The sequence below is a fragment of the Mixophyes fleayi genome, chromosome 8 (assembly GCF_038048845.1).
Source record: "Mixophyes fleayi isolate aMixFle1 chromosome 8, aMixFle1.hap1, whole genome shotgun sequence".
Classification (NCBI taxonomy): domain Eukaryota; kingdom Metazoa; phylum Chordata; class Amphibia; order Anura; family Limnodynastidae; genus Mixophyes; species Mixophyes fleayi.
Window position 1 is genome coordinate 18,266,080 of NC_134409.1, and position 11,640 is coordinate 18,277,719.

Sequence of the window (11,640 nt, forward strand, 5' to 3'; positions counted from 1 at the left end):
ATTCCAGGTGATGAAACTGACCTCAGGCTATATATCTTGATAAGCCAAAACTGAAATGTTTTTTCATTGATTGTTACTTGTAACTTTATCAACTTGTAAACATATTAATAATAGTTATATATTAATATATAACTTATAATTTTTATATATAATTTAATATAACCATTGGAAGCTCAACATGTCCAAAACAGAGTTTATTATCTTCCCTCTTACCAGAGTCACCACCTGCCTCAAATCTCCCTCACTGTCAATAACACCACAATTTCCTCAGTCTCCCAAACCTGCTGCTTTGGTGTCACACTTGACTCCGTCCTCTACTTTATTCCTCACCTCCAGACTCTCTCCCAGTCCTGTCAACTCCACCTTAAAAACACTGCCAGAATGCGCCCTTTTCTTACTCAACATGCGACCAAAACACATCAATTCTCTCATCATCTCCCATCTTGACTATTGCAACTTCCTGCTATCTGGCATTCCTGACACCCATATATCTACACTTTAATCAATCCAAAATGCTGCTGCAAGACTGATCTTCCTCTCCCACTGCTCCACATATGCTGCACTACTTTGCAAATCCCTACACTGGCTCCCTGTGTCCTCCAGAATCAAATTCAAATGACTCACCCTTACCTAAAAAGCCCTCCACAACACTACCCCTGCATACATCTCAAATCTCATATCAAAATACTCTTCACTCCCACCCTCTTAGGTCTACCTCTGACATGCGCCTTGTCTAGTCTCTGGTAACCACCTCTCACTCCCGCCTACAAGACTTCTCCCATGCTGCTCCCCACTTATGGAATTCCCCACCATGCTCAATCAGACTTTCCCACAGCCTGGAGTGGAGGTCGGTGCCAGGAATATAGTTGCTGGTAATTGGTAATGTGCAAGATTTGGTGCTTCCTACAACTACAACCTGCAGCCCTACATCAAACGTAAAGTTATTACCTGCTACATTGCCCACTACTCTCACCACAGCAGATCAAACATTACCACAAGCAGAGGCTTAGTACCAAAAGAAGGTAAGTGATGAAAGGGAATTTTGATGGCCATTAGCATTTCACTGCTGGTTGTTACTGAAAGCATGGAGACTGGCCTGGGTGGTAAATGCCATTCTGCTTCTTCTGCCACACCACCCCTTGTCACCTTTTACAGAAATCTCAGACTCTCCTTCTGCTAACGGTCCCTGCTATAGATAGACAGTGAACTGTGATATGGCATTAACAAGAAGTATCCTCTCGTCATAGTTAGACAATCAACTTCTGACTTGCTCCACTTTCCAATCTCTGAATGTGCAGTAGGCCATGGCAGCACTGGTTAGGTAGATGGTATTATTATTCAGGGCTGCCATAAGGGAGTTCACAACAGCCAATGTTGCAGTTTAGGGCAGGGTCAAGTGGATCAATAGGATGCCGTAAGCCAGTGGATCACAAACGTTTTCAGTTCAAGGCACCGTTAGGGTCTCCATAATTTTTTTCAAGGCACCCCTAAGCCAAAATAATTGCCAAGTAGTCCCCCGCCTTGCTTACCGATGGCCCTGGCCGAGGCACCCCTGTGAGATCACCGAGGCACCCCAGGGAGCCTAGGCACACAGTTTGCGAAACCACTGCCGTAAGCTCTCTTCTATTAGTTTGTGCAGTCACCTGGCTTCCGCTTTGCAGCCAACTAATGGGCCAGAGAATTTGTTGGGGCCCTGTCTTCGGTGGATAGTGCCAAAACCATGGGCGGTTGCCCCATCTGCATCTATTATAATACACCACTAAACTGAGGCTTTTCCTCAACAGAGTTCAATTTATCTAAACCAATAGCTCACTGATGTCCAGGAGACAAAAATCTTGAGCTACACAGTTTAATTAAATTAATAAAATATAATTCAATTCAATTAAATATAATACATACAAAGGTCCCTCCATACATACTACAATGCTGCCACCCTACTTCGCATTCTGTTACACCAGCTTTATTAGCAAAACCTATGAAGCAAAGCTGACAGCTCACCCTTTTTGGTGGAGCCTACTTCTTTTAAAGTGATTGCTTTATTAAAATTGTCCTTGTTCACAACACAAAATATAGACAGTGACATAATAAATTCAATGTATATTAACTGTTCCGCTAGGTGGATAACTGCCCAGCTGGCAATAGTTCAAAGAAGATGTAGCTTAAAAGAGCAATTGCTTGCTCTGTACAATTGTTTGTAGGCTATTGCTCAGTCACTTATCTTGCTTGTCTTGCTCCAGCATCTGGCTATGGTGCCTAGTCTGTTCTCAGCTGCTATGGTAAGACATTTAGGGTGGGGGAGGCAGAAGGGGGTGCTATCGGATTAGACTCTAGAGAGATGGAAGTTTAGACTTAGACATAGCATTAGTAGTGTTTGCAGGGGGGGGGAGGGTTTGGAGGCAGCCAACTACTTCATACATGAGCAAGTGCTCTAGTTAGGTTTAAGATTACAGTTGATTGTACATGATGAATGCAGCTGGCCACAAGTCTTTGTAGACTATTAGTTGGCACCTCCCTAGAGCTCTGTCAGTCTTCCCTTTTCCAACTATTAATGAAGAGATATATAATGATATATTTCATATACTTCCAGCAATACAACTATGTAATTTAAATGAATGAATTTATTGCCACTCACTTTCTACCTTAAGCTGGGTACACACTACAGAATTTTCCACCAACTTTTTATGCTGATCGATTTTACATGCGATCGATGTTCCGATCGCTCGGTCCATGGACTGCATACACACTAGCCTTGTTTAGGACAATAAAGGGAAGAACGGACTCCCTTTAGCGACTTTTTACAGCCATGTTGTCGTGAGCAATGACTGTAATTTCGTACTCACTGTTGTGGATCGCTCGGAAACTTATACACACTACATAATGGAAACAAGATTGGAACGAAAATATTAAACGGTACGACCAACCAAATAAGGCGACAATCGTCCATTTGGGCAAACTTTCGACCATCGTGTCACTGCAAACACTGACCCGACTTTTGAACGAGCGGTCGTATGTCGGCTGATTGAGTCGATTATTGGAACCGTGTAGTGTATACCCAGCTTTAGCTCTATTATTGCAAACAATCCATTTGTTCCTACTAATATAGTCTACTTAACAACTTCTAGACAGAACATTCCAATGCCATCCCTCTGCTTCTCATATTATTTTACAACCTTTAAAATAAAATAAAAGAAGTTTGCCTAGACAAGTAAATGAAATACCACATTCCACTAAGATACACAACACTTTTATACTGGAAAGGAAAAAATGTCCAGGTGGAAAAATATTCCTTATTAGATGAAGAATTTACCTTTTTACTTGTGTTTTTAGGTAGTGGGTGAATTATGTCCCCATTAGCTCTTTCTAATAACAGCCACATTTATTTCGGAAATTTGGAATACTCTCTGGGAAATCTTTATTTTTCCTTCCATTCAATTCCAAATGGTTTTCAGTAGACATTCCATTCTACAGCAGAGGAAAGTCATTAATCTCATGTCTGACACAAATGTACATGGTACAGGAGACATATTTTCCATTGTTTGTGAACTGCAAAGGTTATTTTAATAACCCTACAGGGTGAAGCAAATGTGAACAGCATAAAAAAAACCTCCAGTACTAATTCTATCCTGGAATTTATTCACAGAAGAGAGAGAGAGAGATGAATACTTCATTGTAGGTGTAAACGGCATCTCTGTGGTTACAGTCCTGAGAACGCAAAATGTTCTCGTCAGAAGAATGTAAAAACCTACTTGTATTTCAGTGACAGAGCTGGCATTTACATCATCCGTCAGAGGACAATACATTGCAATTCTTTCATCTGAATATTTGGAAGAGTTTGCAGAATGAGGTATGCTGTAACACGTGACAGTCAAATTATTTTATGGCCACGTGCAAAGTGGTTGACACTGCTGTTCTGCAGAGCTGGAGCCTCGGGTTTGATTCTGACCCATTGTGCTTTCTGAATGCAGTATGTTCTCCTTATGTTTGTGCGACTTTCCTCCTGGTGCTCTTTTGATCACTTCGCAGGGGTCATTTGCAATAAGCAGGTGGGTTGTTTTTATGGGAATTCTTTGGGTTTTGTTTTGTTTTCCTAATTATGGATTAGGATGAAGTAAGAAGTAATCAAGTAAGAAGAAAAGAAGATTTTATATTTAATAACGTGGTGGCTGAGGGTTTGGGGGAGTGTTTTATTTAAATAAATATTATTTTAAAATATGAAAAAGATTAATTGCTGTGACTCTCTGTTGGCAAGCAATGAAGGGGTTAATTTAGGTAGCTTGACAGTCTCGCCTAACCATCTGCCCTATCTTAGCACCCTGCTATGGCCAGTGCTCTTTCATTAATTGATTCTTGCAGTTATGTAGACTGGATGGCCCTTTCACCGTCTGTCAATTATGGCACAACTCCAGAGGGAACCAGCAGATAAATTTGATTGAACAATATGGTTGTGTCATTTTGTTAACTTATTTTTGATACCTTAAGCATAGTAACTATCTTTTAAAATTAAATTCCATTTAATAATGTTCTGTCTTTGTGTTCTTGTTAAATTCATTTGCTAGTTAAGCTTGGTCAGTTATAATGATACATGAATAAAATACTTGTTTGGTTAACGATAACTCTGGTTAATGTGGTGGTTGTATTTTGGACAAAAATAGCCAGTTTGAAATAGTGTATGGCAGCGGTTCCCAAAGTGTGCGCCGCGGCTCCCAGGGGTGCTGCTGCGGCGCTGTCACAGAGGTGCCGTGGCCAGGAAAAAAAACAAATAAAAAAAACTTACCAATCCGGCGGCGCCTGGGACCCAGCATCCTCTTCCCTCCTCGCTTCTCACTGAATGTCAGACATAACGTCATCACGTCCAATATATTCAGTGAGAAGTGACGGGACAGAGGAGTATGCTGGGTCCCGGGCGCCGCTGAATTGGTAAGAAGACAAGAAAAGACAGAAGAAATAGAAGAAAGAAGGCCAAGTATGGTAAGTAAAGAAACGGAGGGGAAATAGTGATAGGAAACAGCAATGGAGGGGCAAAAGAATGAAGGAGGGGGCAGAGTGAGAAGGATGAAGAGGAGCAGAGTGAGGATGAAGAGGGCACAGTGTGTGGATGAAGAGGGGCACAGAGTGTGTGTGGATGAAGGAAGGGCACAGAGTGTGTGGATGAAGGGGCACAGAGTGTGTGAATGAATGGGGGCACAGTGTGATGATTTTTGTACATGTTGTTTTATTTTGTATGATCTTAATCCTCTGAATTATAGCTGTAAATTATTCTTTGACAGAATATAATTTTTAAAAAAATATAAACATATTCTTTTCCCTTGGATTTCTGTGTATTATTTTTACAAACAACTTACTAAGTATTTCTGTCCTGACCTAAATACTTATTACGTTATTTTGACCCAACTACTTATAAAACGGCACTACTCTGCAATTATTTTGGAGGGGTGCCTTGAAAAGAGTATGGAGACTCTAAGGGTGCCGCCAACTGAAAAAGTTTGGGAATGACTGGTGTATGGGAATTAATCATTTTGAGGCAAGCCAGGTGGTTTTGTTGTGATTAACATATTGTCAAATACACCGCACACAGGCTGAGTGTTACATCTGTACCATAGTTATACCTTTCTACATTAACTCATTTTTACTTTTATGAAAAGGTATAAAAATGAGTTGCTACATGTTAAGCTGGGTACTCAGCAGGATCAGTGGTCAAACAGTGGTTAAAATACGAGGGATTCCACGGTCCAAGCGGCAGGATCGCTTCTGGGCAGCACGGTGGCTCAGTGGTTAGCACTTCTGCCTCACAGCACTGGGGTCATGAGTTCAATTCCAGACCATGGCCTTATCTGTGTGGAGTTTGTATGTTCTCTCCGTGTTTGCGTGGGTTTCCTCCGGGTGCTCCGGTTTCCTCCCACACTCCAAAAACATACTAATAGGTTAATTGGCTGCTATCAAAATTGACCCTAGTCTATCTCTGTCTGTGTGCATGTTAGGGAATTTAAACTGTAAGCTCTAATGGGGAGGGACTGATGTGAGTGAGTTCTCTGTACAGCGCTGCGGAATCAGTGGCGCTATATAAATAAATGATGATGATGGCATGACTGGGGTCTGATCGTGTGGTCAGAAGATGAGCACATGCACAGGCAGAGCCGGATTATTGTTGGGGCAACAAGGGTGCTGACCTTGGACCGCCCACACAACAAGGACTCCCACAAATTATCTGGCTCCCCACAACAAAAACAGCAACATTAGATGGGGTGGGGAGGGTCACTGTGCAGGTAAATAGTGACTTGAGGTATACTCACAAACTGCAGGTAACAAAGGGTTGCAAAAAGTGTTGCAGTAGCGTATCACTATAGTCTAAGGAGATTTCAATAGATTTAATTTAATTTTTTTGGGACATGTAATGGAGGGTCACGTTTATTCAGACACAAAAGTTTACTTTCATCATTTAACCTTTAATTTGATCACTCTGATGCAGAGATATTTGCAAACTGTGCATAACTTACTATCAAAAAAGACCAAATGCTGAGTTGTATGCATTTTAAGATCTGTGAAGGTTGGCACCAGTAGTATATTTGCATGGCTCACGCCAGGCAGACGTCCCAGACTTCTAGGTACCACCTGCGCATATGTCTTTATCCATTTCCTTTTCATGTGCAGCAAACGGATTTGCTATTAGGCATCACTAAAACTTAAAAGACCTCTCTGCTACGGCAGAAACAACTCGCTGTCTCGTGTATGATAACAAAAACTTAGTTTACACACGCACACAAAAGCATAATATCTTCCTGTGGGACAAAGGAAACACCAATCAGCATCAGGGGTGCAATCACAAACAACCAATCACAAGAGGTTAGTTAGTGCCATAGACCATCGTCATCATCCACATTTACAAAAGCATCTCAAAGGTGAGCACGGGTCTATTATTTCACGGAAGAAAGAATCACTTGTCCACACAGTGTACACTAGGTGTTTACTCTCTGTTCTTCTCACCCAAATTGAAGATGATATATACAGATCAAGAAGGAAAGTTTTCTTTCCTTTGCAAAAGGTACTAATCATCTTACCACTAAGCCCCCATACTGCTCAAACAAACACAGGGAGAACTTACAAATTCCACACATAAGTCCATAGTCAGGAATCAAACACATAACCCCAGTGCTGTGGGACAGAAGTGCTAACCACTAAGCCACCATACTACGACTCTCACCAAGGGGAAAACTAGGCAAGTGTGAATTTTACTTCACTGTTCAACCTGTTACACAATATTTTGATTTTTTACTTTCCTCTTTCCCTTAGGTTCCAACTGCGACAGACAAATCTATTGTTATAAAACTAACCTACAGCAGGATACTCTACTTACCACTCCACATCTCAAATGCAAGACGTAAATGAGCTGGTCGGATAAGCAAACTGTTACGATTTGCAAACTTCAGTATTACATGCGGAGCAACAATTGTAGTAAACTACTTGCCCAAGTAACAGCTCACAGCTCCCTACATATGTTTCAGCTACCATAGATGATGTGGAACATCACTAGTCCCACCCAAAATGTATAGCGTGACTAGCAAGGGGCCTGGTCAGATGAAATTATATTGATACATCTTGAATATAAATGAATATTAATTTATTTATATGGAGCAACAGAATCCGCAACGCCGCACATCAACAAAAAATAAAACAGAAAAAAATATAGATAAGTAAGAGACAAGATAAACAATCAAATCAGTTTAAATCAATACAAGAGATTATAGAGAAAGCAACTACATAAGTATACACAACTAGATCAAAAGAAACCTTACAAAGAGGATGAGGAGATAGGAGGTAGAGAGGGCCAAACTTGTAATAGTCAACAGAGTATTATCGTAGGAAACTGAGACAACAGAGGTGGAGTTAAAGGGGCAGGTGGGGCGTGAGGATGGAACTGTCTTAGGATGGGTCCGGGTAGGCAAGTGTGTTTTGAGGGACCATTTAAAATATTTGAGATTTGGGGATGAGTCTGATTGGGCGGGGCAGGGAGATCCAAATTTGGGGAGCAGCACGGGCAAAGTCCTGAAAGTATGAGTATAAGGTGGTGATAGGTGATGAGAGGAGAGGCGAAGGTCATTGACAGAAAGTAGTGAGCGAGTAGGAGAATATTTCATGACAAAATCGAAAGTAGGAGGGAGAGACATTAAAGAGGACTTTATAAGTGAGGGTAAGCAACTTGAATTGTATTCTGGAGGGAATGGGGAGCTAATTTAGGGTTTTGCAGAGAGGAATAGCGGAGAGGAAATTAGTTGTGACGTCACAAGGTGAAGATGACAAGAGCATGGATGATGCTCTTGGTGGCATCCAAGGAGAGGAAAGGGCAACTCTTGGCAATGTTGCGAAGGTGGAGGCGGCAGCGATGGGCAAGAGACTGGATGCAAGGAGTGAAATTGTGGGAGGAGTGATTGACGACCCCCAGGCAGCGTGTGTGGGGAACAGGAGAGAGGGCGACACCATCAACCTTATGGGAGATCAGAAGAGAGGATGTGACGCTAAGTGGAATGAATGCTTTCCCTAAACTTCTGTATATTCTACAGTCCAATCCAAGGAAATACCAGGACAGAGTATCAGCTTACTGGGCTGTATTTATTAAAAGAGAAAGACAAAAGCCCTATATCCAGCCATAACTGGTGTTTCTTGAGAAAACAGGGATAGCATCATTTAGTCTTAATACATCCAATCTAGAACATAGGATGGAGCATATTATAGCTTTTTTATATTGAGTTCCATTTATTTAACAGAGGAGTAGGCCCTAGTGAATGTACAATACTCTATTAGGTTTATGTCCTAAAAAAGAATGACTTCCAGCCAAACCAAACTATACATCCCCAACGGCAAATACATTCATACGCAGTGAGCTCATTTTAACGAGTGAGTACACAACAATAGGTAAACACATAACGTGCCATTAAATACCAGCATTCACATACCTATAATTATCATTTGTAATTAAGCAGCAGACAGAACAGTTAATTCATTGGAGTTCTACATACCATACTTTGCAATTTCTGGCATCGTCACAGCGGAGGTCATTTATGGAGCGCAGGACCAAGGTTGCCAACTGTGACTAAATTTACTGACAGTCAGTACCAAATAGGTCCCATTTTAACCCATAAGATGAAAAGTAGTGGACAGATTTCCTTTTTTAGAAATGCATTGGTTTACATTAACATATAGAGGCTCATTCTGCTTTATGTTCAAATCAATGTAGCAATGGACTTAGTGAAGAGCTCTACTGCCATCAATAACGCATGTTTTCGCGGGTGACCAGCTGCTTTAAAACATTGCCCAATATATGAAAAGGGTTGTCCGCATCGTTATGACCGGCGATAACACTGCCAGTGGTAAAATAATTCTTATTGCCGAGATGGGACTCTCCATCATAACTAGTTCCAACAGATCGGCAATGTACTGCCTCTAAGGTAGTATAGATATCAGGTTCATTTACATGGTCAAAAAAACCTGAAAAAGAAGTCTAGTGTCTGTGGATTGGGCCCATCGCCCAATGCATCATGGTATATAGTGTGCAGCAGCGAGATAAGCACTACAACCTCCAATGTTCCCCTGTCATCCTGCAAAAGTTGATCTTCAATGGACACCCTTATTTTATAGTGCGCTGGATTAACGTTTATGGTGAAAATGGGCAGGTGTAGGGACGATAGGGATTATGTTACAGGCTTCTTTACATGAACTAGACATGAGGTCACTGCACCAAAAGTAATGAACATTGAAATAACACATGAGCTCATCTAGAAAGCGTACTGAGAGGCAAATGATAAGTTGAACGCAAATTGCGCTGTTGGAGTATAATATGTTTTTTTTTTTACATCTGAGGATGTGCACAATACACTAGTGTCAGAACTAGCGTTTAAAAAAAACATTGTATGCCAACAACGCAATTTGCGTTCAACTTAACGAGAGACCCTGAATGCGTACCTCAATTGCCTTAGTTTTCCACCGGTGCGGCTACATGGTGCTCCCAGTGCACTTTGCGGTTCACTTCTCTTCTCTTCTTTAGGGAGACGGATTTACAAACTAGAAGTGCGCCTAGGTTTTTGTATTGTGGTAAAATCTCAAGAGGCGCGCTATGCACAAAGTTTAAACATCACATCAAAAGTCTCAATTTGCAGAAGTGTGCATAGATTTCTCGATTGGGCACATTTGCGGAGAAACCAAAGTTTACACATTCAGACCTTCACAAAGCTGAAATTAGTGAATTTTCTTCAAAGTATAATGGATATAATAATATGGAAAAATCACATCAACTTCTTGAGAAATGTGCTTCCTACGGATGCTATTCAATACCAAAGGTTTCTTACTCCTCGGCAAAAACCAGAATGATGGCAGAAACAAGGGCTCTCAAAAAGGTGGACTCAGTCCCTCTCAGAAGAACCATGAGTTTCTATTGATTTATGATTTACACTCAAGTAGAGTAGACTGGGAGCTTTAGTGGGTTGGTACGACTGCATCCCTTTCATTGCTGGAGGTAGTTACTCCACTGTCTGTAGCTATATTTTGTAGAAGATATTATGGAGGGGGGATGATCCAGGAAATGTATCTGACGTTACAGTTTTCCCCTGTGAAGCTAAATTGTCAATTATGAAAGTGGGAGGTTTGTCCGTCTGGATCAACACAATTTTAATTTATGAAAGATTGAACTTGATGGGTCCTCTTTGAACCTTATTATGTACCTGTTCATATCCAGTATTCATATAAATATATATATATATATATATATATATATATATAGTGGGTTTTTTGTAAGATAAAAGGTGCTGGAACTCACAACACGTAGTCAATCACTGTACACACACGCACACACACGTCAGTTGTGTACTGAAACATAACGGTCGCCACCCGCAGTAAGCTCTCAGCGTGCGACCACTTGACCAATCACAAGCTGATCAGCGCCACAAGCCGAGCAGCGCCATCACAACCAGCGCGGACTAAGCACGCATGCATCAGATTCGACACAAGCAGCCCGCATGCACCGTTTTAATGATTTTGCTGCCGACCTGCTACGCTCAACAGGGCGATTCAAGTCCACGTGGACCAAACATCTAATTTTCAAAAGTTACTTTTAAAACTGTTAGGAGCCGCGGCGATGTCCATAGCCACTGCGGCCCGGTCTCCTCTGTGCCTTGCATCCCGGCCGTCTCCTTGACGACCGGGACTTCACTTCCGGCCCGACCATTGCTAGCGCAACAGCTGGACGCCGAGGTGCTGAGCGCCGTGTCACGACAATACAGGGCAGCCGGGCGCGTGTGCGGTAATAAGTAAAGACTGTGGGCTAATTAAGCAGCCCCTGGGGGTATTTGCTGGGCAGGGTTCTGATTGGCTGCCCTCTGTATTTAAGACAGGGAGGGCTTAGCCTCCCTACCGGTTATAGCGTTTCCAGTCCTGAGCTGTGCTGACCTGCTGTTGGATTCCTGTTTGACTGATCTACTTTTGTGACCCTTGCCTGTACCTTGGACTTGCCCTGTTTGCCTGTTGCCCTGACCTACGGCCATATTGATGAGCTTCTACTTCTCTGAGCCTAAGACCTGGGGGCATCTGAGTACCTGTGAGCACATAAAGCTCTAGGGGAAAGGCGGCTGCTAAAGGTGAAAATCTCTTCTCTAT